This window comes from Capra hircus, chromosome 22 (assembly GCF_001704415.2).
Source record: "Capra hircus breed San Clemente chromosome 22, ASM170441v1, whole genome shotgun sequence".
In the NCBI taxonomy this organism is placed as follows: Eukaryota; Metazoa; Chordata; class Mammalia; order Artiodactyla; family Bovidae; genus Capra; species Capra hircus.
In genome coordinates, this window is record NC_030829.1 from 15,170,117 (window position 1) to 15,194,799 (window position 24,683).

General features: G+C 45.4%; 1 protein-coding gene across 2 annotated transcripts in view; it reads right to left on the reverse strand.

Annotated features, from left to right (window-relative positions):
• Positions 1-24,683, reverse strand: part of ANO10 (anoctamin 10) — a 212,068-nt gene that overhangs the window by 17,485 nt on the left and 169,900 nt on the right. The window lies entirely within an intron of this gene.

A 24,683-nucleotide genomic window follows, 5' to 3' on the forward strand; every position in this document is an offset into this window, starting at 1 on the left:
ATCAGCGCTGTCCAACAGAACTCTCACTGAGGACAGCAATGTTTTATTAAGCACTCCATGTGGTCAATGCAACTGAGGACCTGAGTATTTTTTATCTGATTTAATATGAACTAATTTAAATGTCAGTAGCCACTGGTTATGAAATTGAAAGACATTTGCTCCTTGGAAGAAAAGCTATGACAAACCTAGACAGCATATTAAAAAGGAGACATTACTTTGCTGACAAATATCCATCTAGTCAAAGCTATGGTTTTCCCAGTAGTCATGTATGGATGTTGAGAACTGGACCATAAAGAAGGCTGAGCACTGAGGAATTGATTTCAAACTGTGGTGTTGGAGAAGATTCTTGAGAATCCCTTGGACTGCAAGGTGATCAAACCAGTCAATTCTAAAGGAAATCAACCCTGAATACTCATTGGAAGAACTGATGTTGAAGCTGAAGCTCCAATACTTTGGCCAAAGACCCTGATGCTGGGAAAGATCGAGGGCAGCAGGAGAAGGGGATGACAGAGGATGAGATGGTTGGAGGGCATCACTGACTCAATGGACATGAGCTTGAGCAAGCTCTGGGAGTTGGTGAAGGACAGGGAAGCCTGGCATGCTGCAGTCCATGAGGCTGCAGAGTCCGACATGACTGAACAACTGAACAAGCCACCGGTGGCCAAAGGCTACCATGGACAGCGCAGTTTGACATGCTCTCCCTAAGAGAGATCATGTACATCATGGCCTCAGCTATTGGCTCTGGGCAGAGCACACACACACAGCTCTATCTCCAGCCTGGATTTTCCCCTAAACTCATGTAACACACATAACCAAAGTCCACTTGACAGCTTCCTTTGGATGGTACTAAACTGACAGATTAAATTCAAGATCCTCTTCTGAAGCTAGGTTAGCTTCCCAATTAGGGAAATGCATGGATAAAGGAGTCTGGTTGACTCCATCCTCTAATCATTCCTCAGCTTGGTCTACCTCTCCACATCTTGACTCTCTTCCCATGAACCCACCATGGAAACTGGTGGAACATGCTCTTTACTGGACCACTGGTAACCTCTCTGGCTCCACCTCCCAGTCTGCCCTCTATGATGTCACAAAATGTAACTAAGAAGATGCTCAGGCCCCTGCAGTGGCTTCCTGTCCTTTGGGGATAAGTGGGGAGTCCACTATGCAAGGTTCAATGCTGCCAACCACTGGCCAGCTCTCGGTGGCCTTCCGCCCTTCCCTGCAGCCACCCTGGGCTTCTGTCTTCTGCAGTTACCCTGAGGGGAAGATACCATTTCTTGCTGATCCTTTTCCTTGTTTTCGACACCACATTCTCTAACTCTGGGATGCAAACAAACAAAACCCCTCTGTTAGTCACACCATGAAGATTCCCAAAGAGCCTGCTCCTGAGTCCATGTCCCTTCCATACCAATGCACAACCAGAAGGGACTGTGCTGGTTGGCCCTTCACCCACCCTCTTGCCAGCTGGGCAGCAAAGTCTGCTTAGACATGCCCAGTCAGAGGGAGGGCACCCCTCATAAAGCAGAGCCTTCCTCCCCCTCCCAGGGCTAGCTCACGCTGATAGTTAGAAAGGTCTTCTTTATACTTTCCACATCTGCCCCATCACCCCTTCCGGACTGATCCCAGGTCCCCCTGTTGGAGTCATAACAGAAACAACAACAGTGAGAGCGGCTGCCACTACCACGCGCCTGCACCACCAGCCTCGCGACCTCTCCACGAGCTGGTACTATCACTGCCGCTAGTTGCGAACACAAGAACCTAAAACGCAGAGCGACCAGCGAGCCTTCCCCAGGATCAGAGTATTCTGATGGCTCCTGAACTCTTCCGTGTCTTTCCTGCAGTGCCTGGAATTTAGCAACACTCTGGTCCTTGCCACGCCAAGTGTGGTCCAAGGAGCAGCAGCAGCAGCAGCAGCTTCACCTAGAAGCCTGTCTGGACACAGAATCTGGGGCTTATTCCCAGACCAGCTGGATCAGAATCTGCATTTTAACAAGATTTAGAGCTTGAGAGCACTAGTCTTGGTGTGCCCAGGACACACTGGAATGTACACTTACTAATTCACTAGATCAGTGACCAATCACAAACACCCACTATTTGTGCCTGGCACCATATAGGCGCCAGGATCCTCTCAGCCCTTCACAGCTGAGCTTGTGTCCAGCAGAGAGATGGGAGGCTAAGGGAGGGAGTAAGTGTCAGGCAGGAGTGTGGTGGGGGAAACAAGGTGTCAATGGGCCCGGGGGCCATGTGTCAGGAAGGACTGAAGGAGCTTGCACCTGATCAAGTGTTACATGAAGGAAGGAACTGGCTGGGCTGTCACTGAGATGGGCTGTCTGAGCAACGGGAGGGTGACACCAAAGAATGAAGGTGGCAGAGAAATCCAGGGAAAGAGAGTGGGCAGGAGACAGGGATGGGCCCAGGAGGCCTTGAGGTCGCACCCCCTTGTCCTGGAAATTATTCTCTTCCTGCAGCCTCTGGTTATGTAATCCTCTCTGGCTGCCTCACCTCTAGCTTATTTGAACTTGCAGCTAAGGAGACAGGCCTGCTTTTCCACATGTACTTGATCTGGTCAGATTTTTTTTCGGCCTGTACTTTTGTGATTGATTTTTTTTCTTTTAAAGCAAGACCTTCAGTTGATCCTGATTAACTTTTAACTTGTCCTTTTTGGCCATCATCACTGAAGCCTGCTATGATCTTTTTGATCGCCTTCATCCAGCACATCCCCCCAACTTTTCCCCCATCTTTCCTTTTTATCTTTGTTTCTTACAGCTCCCTTTGGCTATGCATTTTCCTAACACTCAGAGCTTCTGGCCGACTTTAATCTATCAGAGGAAACTACAGGCCAATATCCCTGATGAACACACACACAAATATCCTCAATAAAACACTAGCAAACTGAACTCAACAATACATTAAAAGGATCATACACTGTGATCAAGTGGGCTTTATCCAAGGGATTCTTAAACATATACAAGTCAGTCAATGTGATACAACATATTAACAAACTGAGAATGAAAACCATATGGTCCTCTCTATAGACAGAGAAAAAGCTTTTAACAAAATGCAACACCCATTTATGATAAAAACTCTACAGAAAGTAGGCATAGAGGGGACCTATCTCAACATAAAAAGGTCATCTATGACAAATCCACAGCTAACGTCATTCTTAACAGTGAAAAGCTGAAAGCTTTTCCTCTAAGATCAGGAACAAGACAAAAATGTCTATTTTGCCACTTTTATTCAACATAGTTTTGGAAGACCTAGCCTTGGCAATCAAAGAAGAGAGAAAAAAAAAGAGGAATCCAAACTGGAAAGCAAGTAAAGCTGTTAGCATCTGCAGATGACATGGTACTAAACATAGAGAATTCCAAAGATGCTGCCAGAAAACTACTGGAGCATCACTGAATCCAGTAAAGTTGCAGGATACAAAGTTAATACACAAATTTCTTGCATTTCTATACACTAACAACACAAGCTCAGAAAGAGAAATTAAGGAAACAATCCCATTTACCATCACATCAAAAATAACAAAATACCTAGGAATAAACCTATCTAAGGAGGCAAAAGACCCATAGTCTGAAAACTGTTTAAGACACTGATGAAAAAAATCGCAGATGATACAAACAGATGTTAAGATACACCATGTTCTTAGACCGGAATAATCAGTATTCTCAAAATGACTATTTTACCCAAGGCAATCTACAGATTCAGTGTAATCCCTATCAAATTACCAATGGCATTTTTCACAGAACTAGAACAAAAAATTGTACAATTTGTATGGAAACAACAACCCCTCAGTAGCCAAAACAATCTTGAGAAAAAAAAATGAAGCTGGAGGAATCAGGCTCCCTGACTTCAGACTACACTACAAAAACTACAGTCATTAAAACAGTATGATACTGGAGCAAAACCAGAAATATGTGTCACTGAAACAGGACAGAAAGCTCAGAAATAAACTCATGGACCTATGATCAATTAATTTATGACAAAGAAGGCAAGAATATAAAATGGAGAATAAGGGGTGCTGGAAAAACTGGACAACTACATGTAAAAGAATGAAATTAGAACATTCTCAAACACCGTTCACAGAAATAAACTCAAAATGGATTAAAGACCCAAATATAAGGCCACATTCTATAAAATTCTTATAGAAGAATATCATCAGAACACTCTTTGACATAAATTGCAGCAATATATTTTTGGATCCATCTTCTAGAGTAATATAAACAAAAACAAAAATAAACAAATGGAACCTAATTAAACAAGTTTTTGCACAGCAAAGAAAATCATGAACAAAATGAAAACCCACAGAATGGAAGAAAATATTTGCAAATGATGTGACCAAGGGATTAATCTCCAAAATATACAAACAGCTCATGCAGCTCAATATCAAAAATACAAACCACCCAATCAAAAAATGGGCCAAAGGTCTAAATAGACATTTTTCCAAGAAAGACATAGGGATGTCCAGAAAGCACATGAAAAGAAGCTCAGCTTCACTAATCATTAGAGAAATGAAAATCAAAACTACAATGAGGTATCACTTCACACCAGTCAGACTGGTAATCATCAGAAAGTCTACAAACAATAAATGCTGGAGAGGATGTAGAGAAGAGGGAACCATCCTGCACTGCTGGGGGGAATGCAAACTGGTAACAGCCACGGTGGAGAACAGTATAGAGGTCCCTTAACAGATGACCGAAAACAGAGCTGCCACGTGATCTGGCAGTCCCACTCCTGGGCCTATATCCAGAGAAAACTGTAACTGGAAAAAATCCACGCACCCCCGTTTTCACTGCAGCACTATTTACAACAGCCAGTACATGGACGCAATCTAGACGCTCATTTACCGAGCAGTGGAGAAAGAAGACATGGACACACACACACACAGGATGGAATATTACTCAGCCGTAAGAAAGAATGGAATAATGCTGTTTGCAACAACTGAGACGGCTCCAAAAGATGATCATACAAAGTGAGGAAGTCAGACAAAGACAAATATCACATGATATCACTCACATGTGAAATCTAAAAAAAAAGATACAAATGAACTGACGAAACAGGTTAGTCTGTGAAGATAAGTAAACATAAACAAGTCTGTTATTTATCTTACAGACTTATTTATCGAACAGATAAGACTCACAGGACACATGTACACCCATGCCTGATTCATGTCAATTTATGGCAAAAACCACAATATTGTAAAGTAATTAGCCTCCAATTAAAAAAGACTCACAGACTTCAAAAACAAACTTATGGGAGTTCCCTGGTGGCCCAGTGGTTAAGAATCCACCTGCCAATGTAGGGGACATGGGTTTGACCCCCGGTCCAGAACTAAGAACCCACATACCTCAGGGCAACTAAGCCTGTGCACCGAAACTGCTGAGCCCATGCACTCCAAATACTGTAGCCTGCATGCCCTAGAGTCCACACTCTGCAACAAGAGAAGCCATCACGAGAAGCCCGCACACTAGAGAGCAGCCCCTGCTCGCTGCAATAGAGAAAAGCCTGCGTGCAGCAACGAAGACCAGTGCAGCCAAAAATAAATAAACAAATTTATGGTCACCAAAGGGGAAACGTGGGAGAGGGTGATAAATTAGGAGTTTAAGATAAACAAGCACACTACTTTACATAATCAATAAGGTCCTACTGTATAGCACAGGCAACTCTGTTCACTATTCCGTAAAATCCTGTATGGGAAAAGAATCTGGAGAAGAATGGATATAGGTATAACTGATACACTCTGCTGAAAGCCTGAAACTAACATAGCTTTATAAATCAACTCTAAAATAACATAAACCTTTAATCTATCAAAACAAGGTGCCTTCCCTTCTACTGCTGCTCAGCATTGTCCCTTCCCAGCCAGTCTTTACTTCTTCCTTCCTACCAGAGCCTGTCTTTCCCTTTAGAACCTGAAGATGCCAGGTGCTTCCAGTCTCCCCATTGGTCAGGGCATGAACCAGTAACAGAATTCTGGCCAGTGGGGCTTGAGGATGAGTCTGCTGGAGGACTTTTGGGTAACGTTTTCGTCCTTAATATAAAGAGGCTCTGAAGAGCAGCACCATTTTCTCCCTTGCCTTTGGATGTGGGTGTGAAGCCTTGATGCCTGGAGCTGTGGCAGCTGCCCTGCGACCATGAGGAAAGTCAATGCCCTGAGGGTGGCTGGAGTGGAAGACGGAAAAGGCTTCCCTAGTTCCTTAATGATGTCACTGGCTGTTCCCAAAACCCTGGGCCAGACCCACTTAGGGATCTACTGTTGTATTACACTTTGAATCCATTTAATAATATTTATTATTTATAAATAATATTTATTCTTTATATGAGAACAAACCAGAAATATCTCAGGTTATGAAAGTTCCAAAATCTCATCATTCTTACATTCTCCTGTAAATTACTGGGCACTTTCTCAACTAAATGTGTCATCTCTACTGTTTATAATTCCACCTCATCTGAAGGCTCTGTCTGGGCACGTTTTTCTCCCTTAAATTATAATGTACAGTTCTCTTAACTGCACCAGTCAATTTTCTGACAAGTTCATTCTTCTGGTGTATGTTGAGGCACTGTCTATGGTTCTCAGTTATACTATATTTTATATATTTCATTCTGTGATATTTTAAGGTTTGTTCAGAAATCCAAATAACGTTCTTTGACATTCCAGGCAGCTATTATTTCCCTTTCTCTTTGGTTACAAGCTCTTAATCTCTCTCTGCACAGGGAAGCAGTTCTAGGCCCCTCTCTGCACACAGGGCTCCAACACAGTCCAGAAGCACCCTGAGGTCCTTCCTGTGAGCTGACCCCGGTGGCCCATCTCACTCTGCCCCACAACACAGCCCACCTCGGGCGTCCCCAAGTCCCCCTCGGCCCAGCGAGTGTGCCCCGGCTCTGGTCTCTGCTCCCTCGTCCATTTTCAGATCTCCTTCCTCGTCTGCTCTCATCGGTGAAGCAACCTGGCCACAGCCTCGGTCCTCTCTCCACCGCACTGTTCTGCTCTGCACACAAGCCAGCGCCAAGCTGGCAGAGACAGGACCCTCCTGCGGGAGCTAAGGTGCGGACGCACAGGCGTGCCAACTGCTTTTTCGATCACACTTCATTTTCACAAGAATCAGGGGGAGGTTAGGGTGACGGGCAGGGTGACAGGTGTTGGCGGATTTGCTTCTGCATCTTGGAAATACATGCCAAAGAGACTACATCCTTCCCACTTGGCAGTGCGGGCCTTATGCTCACGTCCTCTGGTCCCACTTGGGCCAGTGGCCTGTGTGGTCAGTACCAGGCGTCCTCTGATGAGGCCGACGCTTCTTCTTGTTCCTGGGCCTGGCGTGCTGTTGCCTCTCAAGCCAGCCAGAATCTCCCGCCACGGGAACAGCATCTGCTGTAAATACTCTACCAGTAGCTCTGCATTTTTCCTTTTCCCTCGTGTCAAATTCTTCCACCCTCACCTCTTGACTCTAAGCCTCCTCGGGATACTTGTTTTCCTGGCTTCCTTCTTGAATTTTTCCATCCTACACAGGAATGTTTAATCTCTTCTGAAATGTTAGAGCCTCGACCTTCTCTTCTAACAAGGAGATCAGTGAGAATTTATAGGGAACAAATCACCTTTCACTTGCATGCACTTTCCACATGTGATGGGACTTGTTCTCAGGCTGGCCAGGAGACCCAGAAGCGTCCCTGTCACTCGGCACACCTGAGTGAAGAGGGGCTCACTGAGGGCCACTGGTGCTGGTGTAGGGGCACGTGGCCTCCCCTTCTCTAAGTCTCACCAGGCTTCCTGCTTCACAGGTGGGGTAACTGTGCTGAGGTCACACGTCTGCAGCTAATGAGCTTAGCAGGCTATAACGCAGGGCTGCCCGGCACCAAACCACTACTTTCCCAGTCCCCTCCATTCCCACATTTTCTGTCACTCAAGGGAAGTATACATTTCTCTGTGACTTTTCCTAAAAACAGTTGTTTTGATTTCAGGAAACTGCGGTTTTTCTAGACTTGTCTGCCACTCTATTTCTGCTCCTACCCTGTGGAGCAGGGCACGGGCTGTGTAGCTCAACTCTGACACAGCACATTTCCAGCTCTGAGTAACCATCAGTGTTCCAGAGCACTCCCCCAACCCAACACCAGATCATCTTCCAGAAGATTCTCCTGCTTTTTTCTTTTAGCTTTCTCACTGCACAAATGACAGATTTGGAAAAGCATGTTTTCAAGTTTGATGACATGCCATTTATCCATTCGTCCTTTTATGGATCATGCTTTAGGAGGGTGAGAAATCTTAATGCCTAATGCAAGAGACTCTTGAGAGTCCCCTGGACTACAAGGAGATCCTAAAGGAAATCAACTCTTGAATATTCATTGGAAGAACTGATGCTGAAGCTGACGCTCCAATACTTTGGCCACCTGATGCGAAGAGCCAACTCATTGGAAAAGACCCTGATGCTGGTAAAAACTGAGGGCAGGAGGAGAAGGGGACAACAGAGGATGACTGGATGGTATTACTGATTCAATGGACATGAGTCTGAGCAAACTTTGGCACATGGTGAAGGACAGGGGAGCCTGGCGTGCTGCAGTCCATGGGGTCACAGTCAACGCTACTGAGCAACAGAACAACAAATGCAAGGTCACGAAGATTTTGTTCTATTTTCTCTCCCAGATTTATAGTTCTGGGTTTTACCTTTAGGTTTGTGGGCCACGGTGATGTGAAGTACGGGTCTGTGTTCATTTTGTTGCATATGGAAGCCCAATTGCTCCAGCACCATTTGTTGAAAAGACTACACCTTCTCTCCTGCCCTGTCTTTGCATCTTTGTCAAACACCAGTAGTACAGCCTGGTGTCTGTCTCATACTATTGGTTTTCCTCACATTTCTGTTGTTCCTTGGCGGTTCCTTTGCATTTCTGAAAGAAGGCGCCAGGTGATCTTTCGGGAAGGAGGGCTCGGTGACAAGACGGGGGAGCCTCCTAGGTTTCCTCTCTCCTGGCCCCATGCCTCCACCTCATCCTCTCCTCTGGATGGGGGAGGGGTGTGGGCTCCGAGGATGCAGACTACATCACCCCCAGCCTTTTGCTCTTTGGGGTGTGCGTGCAGGTGGCAGGAAGGGACCTGCAGCTGCAAGGAGTGCAGGGTTTGCACCTTCCAGCCCCAGGTACAGGGCCTTCCCTGCGGCCCCTGCCTGTGGGTCACGGAAGTCCAGAATGACTTGGAGATCCCTCACAGTTCCAAAGCTCCTGGCCTGCCTCACCTGCTTCCCAGCTTTTCTCCCTCTGGGGAAGAGGAGCTCCCATAATGACGCTGGCCTGCTCCCCAACGCCCTCCCCACGGTGCCGCCCCCAGCTCCCAGCAGTCGGCTACAGCCTCTCGGCTCCACTTCCCTGTCAGCTTTTCCTAGTCTGCTTTCTATTCTACAGAAATCTCTCCCATCTTCTGAGGTTAGCTGAGGGTGCTCTTTCTTATTTTCCCATGTTTTTAATGCATTATGCTTTTATTTTTCCCTTTGTTTGAAATGGTCTTTGGAGGAGGCAGAAGGACAGGGGCTATTTTGAGCTCAGAGGTCCTACTGAATGGTCACAAGGGTCGGGGACACACGAACTCACTGTCCCACAGGGCGTCCATCAAGTCATCCCCAGAGACAGAGGGCGGGCTGGGCAGATCACCAGGCTGACTGGATGCACTTTGTGCAGAAATCGGGCTGGCCGGGGAGTCTGGGAGAGCCCGGAGCTTGTGTGGTCTCACTCGCCACCTGGGAAACACTGCATCTTCTAAACAAAGGCTCCTCTCAGCCTCCAGCTCTGTGGCAGGGAGCCAGAGAGCAGGGCGTGGGAGGGATGCTGGAAACCGCAAGTCACATGCAACTGACCGGCCAAATCAAGCCCATGGTCTGTGACATCAACAACCTTCCTTCTTTCCCTTAGTCATCTTTCACGAGTCTGCCTCTGTTTTCTGAAAGAAAAGTACATCAACCCAGTACTCAGTCATACTAGGCTTTTAAAAATAATATTGAGAGATTCTCTGTTGTCCTTAAAAGCACCAATACCCTTGGTCCCACAGACTTTTTTTAAGTTTCTGTAGCATTTTCTTCCGTGGTAAGGCCAGCTAGTCACACCACTTATCAAGGACCTGCAGGGTGAAAGATCAGGGACCAGGATTGCCAAACATGCGATTTCCATCATGTTCACAACCCAAAGGAGGACACAGTTGAGTCTACAATTTTTCAGGTTCCCATATAGATTGAAGTTCTCTCATTAAGTCACTGTGTAAAAAATACATTAAATTTTAAAAAAGGGGGGAAAAAAGTAAACAGAAAAACACACCACAGATATCTTTCAAGACTCACTTCGTTTGTTAACAGGTTCCTGCTTCTTCTGCTGGTTCTCTTGTTAATTTTGATCTGTGTGTTTACACACATTTTTAATTCATTCAATGATTTCACACACCAGCAGTTTCAATTTGTTTCAGGCAAAATTGGACTGCTAAAAAAAGATCCAGGCTATTTTCAGGTTGGAAAAATAATAAATTGAAATTGGGGTGATTCTATGGGATTGATATTTGTTTGTTCTAATTACAGAATGGAGTCCTTTCCGTAAAAGTAAAAATGTTCAGTTCTTGTATAACACGTGTAACGTGCTCAGTCATGTCTGACTCTTCGCGACTCCATGGGTGGTAGTTCGCCAGGCTCTGATGTCCACTGGATTTTCCAGGCAAGAATACTAGAGTGGGTGCCATTTTCTCCTCCAGGGATCTTTTCAACCCAGGGATGGAACTTTCACCTCCTGCGGTTCCTGCACTGGCAGGTGGGTTCTTTACCACTGAGTCATCTGGGAAGCCCATAGTACATATAGCAAACAGGATCAATTCAAACATCCTCCTGTATTTCCTCATCTTTCCCTTGCATTTTTTTCTGGTTTGTTTGCTTTTTGGCTACACCACACAGCAGGCGGGATCTTAGTTCCCCAGCCAGGGATAGAACCCATGCTTCCTGCAGTGGAAGAGTGGAGTCTGAGCCACTGGACAACCAGGGCAGTCCCTCCCACGCATTCTTAGAAGCATCCAGAATCATCACGTTTGTGGAGGCACGTTTGACCAATGCTCACTCAGTGGTAAGTGCCAGGCGTGGGCATTGCTGTTTCTTCTTCATCTGCACAATGGTTCTGAGAAGTGGAACGACCACCTCATCCTCCTGATGAGGAAGTTCAGCTCTGACAGAGAGGTTGCTGTGCCCAGAGTCAGAGCAGTGCTGGGGGCGTGGACCGCCCCCCCACCAAACTCTTCCCTCAGCTTGGTGGTCAGAGAACTCAGTAACCACAGCCGGAGGGGCCCTGTACCTGCTCCTCGGCTAGTTTTCCTCAAATTAAGGACACAAACGGAGCAACTTAATTCTCACAATCATGTGAAGTATCACTCTTCCTATTAAAAGTTATACAGTATTTCACAAAGACATTGCATGGGAAAGAATTCCGTACAATCTCCGCCCCTCCTCACCCAACTTCTTTAAGAAGTGAGCATTGTCTATACAACCCCTCCTGTCCTGGCAGCCCCTTGGAGCTCATCCTTCACCCTCCACCCCCAGCAGGGTCCACTTCCCTGGATCTGGTGTTTATATTCCCACGTGGTGGTTCCCCCCAGATGTATTGTGCCTAAGCAATATATAGAATTACTCTGAATGTTTCAAAGCTTTACGTCAGCGGTAGAGTGGCCCACATGGGGCTCCATGGTGAACGGTTACTAATGTGCCAATTCCTGCACCTCTTGGAGAGTGGTCTCCCCTCCCAGCAGCCCACTCTGTGTGTAGCAGAGATGCCTTCACCTTGCTGGATGCTGGGGGAGTCCTGGTCCTTGCTGTCGCCTCCACCTGGGCCCTCCACCCCACAGCTGTCCTGCATCCTGGCCCCATCAGCACAACGCTTGGCTGCCAGCAACCAGGACCTCTTGGCCAGCCCAAGGGTGAGTGCTGAGGTGGGACAAGTGACTAGAGTTCCTGTCTTCTCCTCAAGCCAATTAAAAAACCCACCTCAATGTCCTCACAGGGGAAGACCAGACAGCTTACATCTCAATGGAAAAAATGAAGGTATTAGTGACCACAAATCAGCAGATCACCAAGGCTGACCCACTGTCGGCCAAGGGTGTCAGCTCTGCTCCAGGCACATGAGAAGGGCATGCTTTCAGGAACCATCCTGCTGTGGCTGACACTTGTTTTGTCCTAAGGCAAATGGCCCCTTTCCACACCAACCAGGATTAACCATGCCTCCTCCCCTCCCCAGAGGGAGGGCCTGGGAAGCCTCTAATCCATCCTGCTCACTGTTCAAGTCCATCATTGACATATTCCTTCCTCTGCTGCCCACTGAGCCCCAGACACTGGACCTTGCAAACAGTGAGTGCTCAGCAGAGGAGTTGGGGTGGGGGGTCCCCTGCCAGAGTAGAGTCCCAGCTCTCAGTGGTGCTCAGGACACCCAGAGCACTGCACTGCGCTCACAGCAGCACCACAGACACTTCAAATTTTCCAGGGAAACAATAACACCCAGCATCAGCTGTCAGACAGGAGCCAAGGATGTCAGTTTTTCTCCCCAGGTTAGACACAGCACGGCAGAGTAGAAGGACTTGAGCTCATCTCCTCTCACGAAAATACCAAAGATCACAACTACCTGCTGAACAACCACTGACACAAAAAGGCTGGAGCCTATCAAACAGACATTCTACATCCAAAGACAGGAAGCCACAGCGAGACGGGAGCAGACACCAGAGGCACGAGGAACTACAGTTCTGCAACCTGCAGAACAGAGCCCACAGACACAAGAAGCTAGACAAAGCGAGACGGCAGAGGAATATGTTCCAGATGGTGCAACAAGAGAAAACCCCCAAAGAGCAGTTAAGTGAAGTGGAGACAGGCGATCTACCCAGTAAAAGAAAGCTTAGGTTCTTCATTGCCAATGCTGCAGAAGTAACTGCCAGCTTGTGAGAGGCCAATGGAGAGGGCTACCTACACAGGAAGGAGCTGTGGGCAGCCCCCAGGAGCCAAGAGCAGCCCCCAGCAGACAGCCAGCAAGAAGACAGGGAGCCCACGGTCTTACTGCCACAAGAGATAAATTCTGTGCATCTCAGAAAATTGAAACCAGACCTCTCTCAACTTAAGCCTCTGATGAGCCCAAAGCCCTGGCCTGCATCTTGACTGCAAGGTGGTAAGACCCTAAGCAAGGGACCCAGAGAAACTGTGAGATGATAAAAGTATATTGTTTTAAGCCACTAAGTTTGTGCTCATGGTTGCAAAGCAATATAAAACACAGTACCCAAGCTATAAGCTATTTATGCTACGTTCTTGATGCACTGAATACATGAAATAGTTAAGCAGAAATTATCTCCAAAATTTTTATGGTCTTAAATAAAAGAAAACTGAGAAAATGTCTCAAACACAGGCCATAATTTCCATCTGTAAATTGACCTAATATCCTTTCAGTCTTAGGCAAAGTCATAAAATTCCTGTGTGTTGTCTGTGTGTAGCTCTTCTGGAAAACTCTTCCTAGTTTTGCAGGATTTTGGCAGCTCTATACTTTTTAGAAATGCTACCCTTTGGTCATGTCTAAACACTATAGTTTATTGATGAAAATGAAGGAGGAGAGTGAAAAAGTTGGCTTAAAGCTCAACATTCAGAAAACGAAGATCATGGCATCTGGTCCCATCACTTCATGGGAAATAGATGGGAAAACAGTGGAAACAGTGTCAGACTTTATTTTTCTGGGCTCCAAAATCACTGCAGATGGTGACTGCAGCCATGAAATTAAAAGACGCTTACTCCTTGGAAGGGAAGTTATGACCAACCTAGATAGCATATTGAAAAGCAGAGACATTACTTTGTCAACAAAGGTCCATCTAGCCAAGGCTATGGTTTTTCCAGTAGTCAGGTATGGATGTGAGAGTTGGACGGTGAAGAAAGCTGAGCACCGAAAAATTGATGCTTTTGAACTGTGGTGTTGGAGAAGACTCTTTAGAGTCCCTTGGACTGCAAGGAGATCCAACCAGTCCATCCTAAAGAAGATCAGTCCTGGGTGTTCATTGGAAGGACTGATGCTGAAGCTGAAACTCCAATACTTTGGCCACCTCATGCGAAGAGTTGACTCATTGGAAAAGACCCTGATGCTGGGACGGATTGTGGGCAGGAGGAGAAGGGGACAACAGAGGATGAGATGGCTGGATGGCATCACCGACTTGATGGACATGGGTTTGGATAGACTCTGGGAGTTGGTGATGGACAGGGAGGCCTGGCGTGCTGCGGTTCATGGGGTTGTAAAGAGTCGGACACGACTGAGCCACTGAACTGAAATGAACTGAAACACTATAGCTCCAAGCAATCCAATCTGGAGAAATCTTGGGGTAAACAGGATACTGTATCTTTTTTTTTTTCAATTTGGCCATGCTGCAAGGCATGTGGTATCTTAGTTTCCCGACCAGGGATCGAACCCTTGGTCTCTGCATTAGAAGCGTGGAGTCCCAACCAGTGTATTGCAGGGAAGTCCTGGCATGCTGCATCTTAATTAGAGGAAGGACTCATGAATTCCTGAAGCAGTTTATAGGGAGGAGGCAGATATGATGTGAGACTGATCACCTTGACCCAGGAAGTTCCAATGACCTTCTGTAAACTCAGTGTTAGGACTTTATCAAGATTCAAAACTTTGTGTTAACTTATGAGAAATTGGAAAACTTCTTAAACCTTTTTTAAACTGTAGGGTTTTCCCAAAGAACCTAAAATGTATCCACATGTGTGCATGTGTGTGTGTGTGCGTGAGTCGCTCAGTCGTGGCTTTGTGACCCCATAGCTTGCAGCTCCTATATTCATGGAATTCTCCAGGCAAGAATACTGGAGTGGAGTGGGTAGCCATGCCCTTCTCTAGAAAATGTATACTTATTACTGCCTAACCATTGATAGATTTATCTGATATTGCTATATTTTCATCAGCTACTTTGTCAAACGTAAATTACCTAGTTCTGGCCGGAAGAAAAAAACAATTTTCCTCTAATTTATTTCAGGTGGCACCGTAGGTAAGGTAAAATAATGTTAACTGTTCTTGAAAGTGTACTGTGGAGAAGGAGAAAGAAAAGAAAGAAATCAGGACAATGGAGGGGGCCCTGTCAGCATCTGAGGAAGCTGATCACACACAGCTACTGGGATGAACACACATCAGTCACAGTGGATCAGGAGTGACCCCACCTGCCATGGCAATGGCTCAGTGCCGTCCTCAGGCCCCTTTGAAACAGGGCTCCAGATGGAGATGGGCCTGGGTGCAGGACAACGTAAGACTCCTGCTCCTGAGGGCCGCGCCTGCCCCCTGGAAGGCTGGAGGCCCCTGGAGTGCTGGCGTGGTGCTTGCTGAGGGGAAGTCCGCACGACCCAGGGACAAGAAGGAAACACCAAAGCCACACAGTCTGCAAATGTGTCCACTCACCACTCGACTCATTTCCAAGTCGGCAGGATATTTACTTAAAACTATCATGACCACATTTTTCAAGGCCAATCTTTAAATCCTGCAATACTGAGATCTGGGAGGTTTAAAAAAAAAATATGGAGCTATCATCACCTGTTTTTTGCAAAGTCTGAAACAAAAGTTGTATTGTTATGCTCATAATGTACCAGTACTTGCAGAATTGTGTCTTGCACACATATCCCGCTGACAGGAACATCAAGTATTAATGACACTAGAGGGCTTACATCATGAATTGTGTGACAACCAACTCCTGGCAGCCAAAACATGCAGAATGCACTCTAAAGACATGTGTGCTGGACATCTCTCCCAAAAGCAAACTGCTGCTTCATATCCCTCGTTACCCACAAAGCAAGAAAGAAGTGAACGCTAAATCCCAGGTACTGTTCTCTCTCCATCCATGGGCCCACAGGCAGCTTTGGACAACGGTGCAGCTGGCCACATGACTACTGTCTGAACACCTGAGGGGGAGCCCGGTGGCTCACCCTACCGCACAGTGTGCAGGCCAAATCTCCGTGAGAGCTGATGCCCTGTAGCAACAGGGACACCTGGGCGATCACATGGCCCAGTCATCAGTTTAGTGGTGGGAACACAGAAGCCAAGGCTGGGAGACTCAGCCAAGCTTCCACCATGGCTTCTCCACTCAGAGCTCAGACCAGAATCCAGGCTTCAGCATCATAAACCCCTAGAAGGCTGCTGGTTAAGGTCCCTTGACCCAGGGGTTCCTAACCTCTGGGCCACACAGCAGGAATTAAGCAGTGGGTGAGTGAGAGACACTTCATCTCTATTTACAGCCACTCCCCATCATTCTCATTACCACCTGGGTTTCCAATGATTCTGCATTATGGCAAGTTCTAGAATTATTTCATTATTTATCCAATGTAATAATAATAGAAATAAAGTGCACAATAAATGTAATATGCTTAAAAAAAAATACAGTCACAAGTCAGGGATGTGAGTTCCTAACTCTAGCAAAGGAAACCCCGAGACGGCATTGCTTGTTACCGTCATGAGCAGTTCTCGGTCAGAGAGACTTCCCCAGTGATGGAAAAGGAGAATCTTAGTTCATCTAAAAACTGATTTATAAGCATAGTTACTTTATTAAGTATACCTTAGAGGTCTGGGTTATTTTATTATAGTCCTTAGAAATGATAATTTCTGTACTTTTTAAGGCACCAAATGAAAATAGAGACATAAGGAAAACCAGCAGTATATACTACGATTTTAAAAATGGGTTTGAGTTTCAACCCAAGTGCTTCCTCCTTTGAGGAATTCAAAGGCATAATTTAAGGGTCTGGCAAGTGAAGAATTTTACCCAGCACTTAAGAGATGTAACGAATATACACCATGTCCCGATCAGCTCCTCTCACTCTGCCCCATGTTTAAGGCGCCTCAAAGGCGCACAGCATGTCCGCTGAGTGAGTGAGTCAAACGGCAGTGCTCCCCACCAGTGAGCAGACCCACGCGGGCACCTGGCCCTGGGGGCAGGACTGGTTCGCCCTCTTGCTGGCTCTTCTCCAGGGATTTCCTGACTGGTTACAGTCTTTGTCCAACATCAACCTCTTCTTGCTTTCAAGTTACCTTAACTATGAAGTATTCAGCACTATCTGATGATGCCGATTTAAACACACACATCACCACCACCAGTGCCCAGATGGCCAGCATCCACGGGAGAGGACTAGACATGGAACAGCTGGGGCTGAGGCCACCAGCAAAAAGAGGAAGCACCACTCTTACTTCCTCTGTAGTTGAGCATCTGTATCTTTCAGAATCCTGTTTCCTCAGATACAAAACATAGTTCGTGTTACTTTTCATTAACTGCTGCCGGGAAAGAGAAGGAATTTTACCAGTTGATTTTAATATACAATAGAAGAACACTTTATAACAAACAAGAAAACCATTCAAGAGCATATGCATACAACATTACTAAACTGAGTCAGATCAAAACCAACTAACCCATATAATTTGTATCTCGTACGCAGGGTGAATGTCGTGTTAACAAAAAGCACTATCAAAGCTAAGTGTCTTTAAGTGGGGGCTGACTTTTTACAACTTTTTACATTACACACGAATATTATTTGTTGTCAGCATTGTTACTCCTGAGGATCCATCCTTTGAGAAGAAGATTGAAAGGAGGAAGAGAGTGATTTGTGCCCTTCATTTGTGTTAGATGAGAAGCTGGGATACCCCCACACTATTTGCTTTGGAAAATGAACAATAAAATATATTCCACTCTGTGAGATGATCTAACCTTTTCCTGCCTCACAAAGACTTCCATATTTAACATATATTGAGAAAAAGGTAAAAACAAAGGGAATGAGAATGTTGCACAAGTTGTGGTTTTCAACTGTATTTACTACAAAGTTATGTCCAGAAGATTTTCACTCCAAGTAATTTCAAATACATAGTATTACTGTCATTTTAAAATATATTTTAAAATATTAATATCTTCTTGCTTGCCCCATATCTGATTCTGCTGGGCGATACTACTTGAATTCCATTACCTAGATGGTAATGAAACATTCTATGGCTGCAATATTCTGAGTCCTCCTGCATTTAAATTTTCTTAAAAAAAAAAATAGATATTCCAAGCTGGCAGCATAGTAAACTATTTTTGATGTGCTCTTAAAATCCATAAGGAAGCACAATGTACCTTTTCTAAGACTGAGACAGGAACATTTCCAAGCCCACTGCATCCTATTAGCCTCACCCAACTGAACAGGCAGAGAAATCTGCGCCAGCCCTCTGCACTGAGCTGCATTAGGACATCTACTCTGAGTACAACGGTGCTATACTTGAGAAAAAGATGTTTTCTGTGACCGTTTCCACGTGGAGAATATGACTGCAAGTGGTCTGAAGGATCACTTTCCTCTGATAACTCTAGATAAATGATCGCAGTTCTGGGGATATGACAGATAGAAGCTAACACCTTCCTCACTGGCTCACCTATAGAAAACATTCCATGACGAGGTTCTGGTGTGCGCACTGAAAACTAATGATTACCTCAACTGTCACATCTACAGCCTTGGCAATAAGTGCTGTGATTTGCTATTACACATGAATGTAGTTACCCTGGAAGAGAGCTGGTGCTGGATAACTGGACAGGCTCCGATGCCATCTGACTGACATATTAATCCAGGATGTACTGGGTGGTGCTACACTAGGGATCAGAGGGCAACCCAACCCACTCTGGTGCCACACTTCATACCACCTTGGTGTCTTGTAATTTTCCCATGAGGGAAACTTGCCTCCCCATTCACATTCCTTCAAAAGCAGATCATACTGATTTCGGCCACTGTCTTCCAGCTGAAGACTCATGCCTCTGCGTGTCTGAAAGCAAACACTGATGTCTCTGATGAAGGAAGCCCAGGGGGCCGGCAGAGGAGTGGAGCTGTTTTGAAAAGACATTCTATTTTCTTTGGTTCTTTGTCCCCTAATCAAATCGATGGAAACACACTTGAAGTAACTCAGAGAGCAGGCTGGTGGGAGTCTCCATGAGGCTCCCGTTCGTCCTGACTCTATGGAGTGATGCCATCGTCACGGTGCCCAGAACAGTGGAAAGTGTATGCCTGGGCTGCAAACAAGCAGGAGGCTTCACGCCTCGTGGAGGCCCACTGAAAGATACCTCCATCTGTACTGCAGCGCCAGGAATGAGAGCATCCTGGAGTCGAGTCACTGCTTCTCAGAAAACTTAGTTTCAAGGGGATTATTTATGGGCTAACCAACCATTTCTTCCCAAGATTTGGGAAGTGGCAGACTTCTTCCCAAGACTGCCACTGTGTTCAGATGTAATTAACTCTCAGGAACTTCGATGTTTTCTCTCTACAGTGAAACTGTTTGAGTTGAGTGCCCTGCGTCTGTCTACAGCATAGGCCCAGGTACTAGAAGGGTGATGTGTACACGTATTTTATTAATTTTTTAATATCTTTTTTTTTTTTAGGCCACACTGTGCAGCCTGTGGGACCTTAGTTCCCCAACTCTGGATTGAACCTGCACTCTCAGAAGTGAAAGTGCCAAGTCCTGACAACTGGACTACCGGGGAATTCTCACGTGCATGTATTTTAAACTGACAAGTTCAAATAACAGACACATCTGAACTGTCACAAGCTTATGACTTAAATTTAAGATTCCTGAAGCCAGGGGTGGAAAAACAACCCGGTCACACAAGCACACATGAATGAAAACCAAACCCACTCTGCCCTCCGAGTTAGTGATACTAACTCAGTGACACTAACTAGTTATACTAGAGCACTATACTAGTTAACTAGTACTGGTTAACTAGTTACACTAGTATCACTGAGTTAGTGATACTAACTAGTTATACTAGATAGTGATACTAACTAGTTATCACTCATCCACCCTCTAACCAAGAACGCAGGGCTCAAATGGGAATCTGAAGAAGGCTGAAGAATGGTGGGTAAAAATGTGGCAAATCGGAATGCCGGAGCAGAGAGTTGTAAGAGAACGTGGAAAGGTCATGAGAGCCGTCAGCCCAGACCCCTGGTGGCACCGTCGTCCCCGGTGTGACCGCTGACAGTGGCTGACAATAGGCAATGGCTGAGGCACCAGCCCACTTAGCAGCCAGCCCTGTGGCGCGCCCGGTTCCCACTCTGGATGGCCCTCGGCCCTTCTCAATCAAATGCTCATCTTTATAGCGAAGCGTTCCGGTACCACTTCTCAGTCACAGAGAGACTACTCCCTTTTGATCAAATGAAAGAAACCATACACAAGGCAAACAATGGCCTTTATTCCCTGCCTTGTTTGAACAATGAAAATGATGCGCACTATGATCTCAAACAAAATCTTGGCTATGATAGAGCCACAAAGACAGCCTGTACTTGGGATTACAACAGTCCAGATACGTCTGGAGGCCACAGCTGGGGGAGACCTCAAACGCTCCACTTTTTGTTTCCTGTTCAGTCCTACTTTCCACTTTTCTGTGCCTACGTCTGACTATAAAAGAGGCCACAGGAGAGGATGAACAGAGAGTTTTCTCCACCCTAGAATGTGTGAACCTTTCTGGTTCCAGTTCAGTTAAAGGCACGTTCCTTGTTTGCATCTAGTGGGGCAACCCTTACAAGTGAAAAATTTTACAATCACCCATGGAGGCAGAGCATTTTCTTCAGAGAACAGGCAATTAAGTGGGCGGCAGGGCTGCGTCCCTGACAGCAGGGTCTGAATCAGATCCGTTTTCACCTCACCTGCTTTTACCAGGAAAGCAGCCTGTGTGTCCCCTGGGGCACCCGCAGGGATTAGCGGCACTGAGAGGGCTTCACCCAGCCCGCCTGGCCAGCGCGGGCCATTTGCAGCTGAAAGGGCAGGGCTCTGAAGCCCCCCACCCCACAACACTGCCCTCCTCCACCACAACCATTCAGAGAAGCCAGGCCTTGTGAGGGACATACTCCTCAACAGCTTCACAGCAGGAAGGCTGGCTGGCAGCACAGACCTCTGGGCCTGAGCTCATCCCCAGAAAGGGTGTGAGACTAATTCCTGGGAGGTTGAAAGACAGAAACAGCAGAACAAAAGGGATACATGAGCCCCTGCGAAGATAAATAGAAGGAAAAACAGGATAATTTGCTAAAACGAAATGAAGCCAAAAAAAGAGGATCCAACTAGTAACCCAAAGACAAAGAATGAAGGTTAAGAGGAAGGCTTTTGGACATCAACAAATTCAGAGTGGCTACTCTGTCCTTTTCCTTTCCTGGAAAACTGAAAAAGAAAGAAGAGATAAAGATGAGGAGTGGGAGGAGGTGGCAAAAGAAAGGAGAGCAGTGAATGACTTGCACACAAAGATTCTATAGAATTTCATACCTGAAGCTCAGCTCTCTCATGGTGAATTAATATTATTCTTACGAGAAACTCTAGGCTCTAATTCATTTCTACCACTCAGTGAATTCTGCCACTGAATGAGCAAAGACTTCCAAGCACAAAGCCCAAGAAGAACCATCCATCAAGACCCCCACTGTGATTTCTGAAGGAAGGGCTGCCGTCCGGTGACCTGCCACCACTCTTCACTTCCAGGATCCACTTGAAATCCAAATTAATTTTGCTTGATTAGCATTTCAAGAGGGCTTGTTAGGGGTTAAAATACAGCTGGACAGCAACAATTTTTAAGGAATCCCAGGGCTTGGAGGGATCCAAGACTGCTCACTGCCAGAAAGCAGGGCAATTTTCAAAGTAAGTAGTTATTTCTCTTCGGCAGGCTCTCCATAGATGGACTACTAAAAGGAGGACTTTACTTCCTAGTGGCCAAAAGTTTCTTATGGCACTCCACTGAGACGTCTGTTATCTACCCTGAGAAAACCATAAGTAAAAATTATACATAGCTCCCAATGTTCACTGCAACACTCTGTACAATAGCCAAGACATGGAAACAACTCAGATGTCCATTAACATGGATATAGAATGGATAATGGATAAAGGAATGGGTAAAGAAGATGTGGAACATATATATAATGGAATATTATTCAGGCATAAAAAGGAACAAAATTGGATCATTTTTAGAGATGTATATGGACCCAGAGTCTGTCATACAGAGTAAAGTAAATCAGAAAGAGCAAAGCAAGCATCATGTATTAATACATATAGGTGGAATCTAGAAAAATGGTACAGAAGAACCTATTTGCAGGGCAGGAATAGAGACGCAGATGTAGAGAATGGACACAGAGCAGGAAGGGGAGGGTGGGATGAATTGGGAAACTGGGACGTATAACCACTACCATGTGTAAAACAGACAGCTAGTGGGAACCTGCTGCAAAGCACAGGGGGCTCAGCCTCGTGCTCTGTGACAACCTAGAGGGCTGGGATGGGAGGGGGGCTCGAGAGGGATGGGATATATGCATACATATAGCTGATCACTTCACTGCACAGCAGAAACTAACACAACATTGTAAAGCAACTGTACTCCAATTTTTAAAAAAGTCTGTTCTTTATACCCATTTGTTCTATGGTAGAAAACAGTAGAAAAGCCACAGATTTAGGGGCTCTGATTTGTGCCTCCATCTGCTTGCTTACCCCATGTGTTTGTTCCTGACATTATGCCCATTTTACAGAGGGTGAAACTGAGGCCCAGAGAGGTTTTGGAACTTGTTCACAGTTACTCAGTAATGGTAAAGCTGGAATTCCTGAGACACCTATACCTGATGCCAAAAGCCACTTGCAAACCACCCACCCAGTTCCTGGCACAATGTATATTCTCAGAGGATCTACACACTTCCTTTAAGGTAATGTTTCGGTAGACTGTGAGAATTACAATTCCTTAGTAAACTGTTCTGATTGTAATTGTTTAATCATAGATCATTTTCACAGAAATGATTTGTGCACGCTATCCTGCATACAGTTTAAATAAACCAGATTCAACTTTTTGCAAATGGTTTTGTACAACATACCTTAAAAAATGGTGAAACCATTAGTCCAAGAAGGTTAAAAAAAACCAATCTGGATTTTTCTGTCTCTACTCAAAGTAGTATTTATCACATGTGAAAGTAGAGGAGGTTGGAGTTGTGTTTTCCAGACATTTGGCAGCTCATTTTTCTCTCGTGCCTATGACTAAAACCAGACTTGCAAATTTAAAATATGATTATCATTTTTTTCCCAAAACAATTTAAACAAAAGAAGCTGCAAATCTACCACAAAAACACTGCTTCAAGCAACTTGAATGAAGAACTGGAGAGAAACTTAAGATTCAAAATAACAAATAAAATAACAATATAAGATTCCAAGCAAATGAGATTTTTTTCCCAAAGTTGCTTTAGGGTTGGGGGGAGAATGAAGGATATAAAGCTATAGCCCTGATAACAAAGTTACCTGGTCGGTAGTAAGTGCCTTGTAGACTTTATCTCTAAGGACTGCCACCAATAGGAAGGAAAGAAATGAAAACTCAAAAATGTTTGACGGAAAAATTCATTTCCTCCTAACCACATGCTAAGGATAGGAACACACAACATTATTTAAACAGATCTCTGAAAGAAAAAAGGAAAGAGATGATGCCCTGGTGAACTGAGTTTTGGCATTCAGAGGCATTTTTTACATTTGGCATTTTGCTCTCTGCTCTCCCACTACCTTCTTCGCCTGTTCTCAAAGTTGTATCTCATTTGTAAATGTCATCACCAAGGACATTTGGTTAAGTGTACAGGAAGCATGAGCTGTTCAAAACCTAACACTAAATCTTATTTCATGATTGTCCTGGGGAACTACAAGGGCAGGATAATCCAGACCCGTTCTCTGAATCAAACACAAGAACCCTTTTCGGGATCAGTGCAATCAATCAAAAGATAGGTTATTTCAAATTTCTACTTCATGCACCTAACAATGAACACATTATCATTTACATTGCCAATTAAAACCCTGTCAAGGTGATTTCCAATTTCAAAGGTGTCTTAAAGGGAATGTAAACACACTGATTGAGAACCTATGTGCCAAGCACTGTGTGAGGTATTTCACAGTCATTTCATTTGAAGTCAAATTCTACCTGCTTCTCCTCAAGCCCGGAAGAGGTGGTAAGGGAGGAAGAAAGAGCACTGGACCAGGGGCTAGATTCTGGACCCTGCTGAACACCAGAGTGGGTAGCCACTCCGGTCTCCAGCGGATCTTCCCGACCCAGGGATCGAACCCAGGTCTCCTGCATTGTAGTTGATTTCGTTACCGTCTGAGCCACCAGGGAAGGCCATTTAAACTCTGAGTCTCCAAATTTCTCATCCATAAAATGCCAGAGTGAAACCTGCCAGACCTCCCGTCCCAGGCTGTGTAAGAATTCATTAAGGTATTGGATTTGCTAGTATCCTCCTGAGAGCCAAGATCAGTAAAAATGTAAACTATTATTATACCCCAGGTCACATCAAGGCTGGACTCTGTAGATCTTTGAACAGGGCTCCATCTCTCAGTAATGACTGTTTTTTACAGTCTACAGTATAAAGAGGGGCTTCCCAGGTGGCTCAGAGGTAGAGAATATGCCTGCCAAAGCAGGAGACGTGGGTTCGTTCCCTCGTCCAGGAAGACCCCCTGGAGAAGGAAATGGCAACCCACTCTAGTACTCATGCCTGGAAAGAACTCCATGGACAGAGGAGACAGAGGAGCCTGGTGGGCTACAGTCCGCAGGGTTGCAAAGGGTCAGACACAACTTAGTGACTGAACAGCAACAACAGTGTAGAGGGATAAAGAAGTGGAAAAGCCCCAAAGATGGTTCAACAGCAGCAATGGCATCAAAGCTCAAAGAACTGTCTTGGATATTAAGTTGAAAG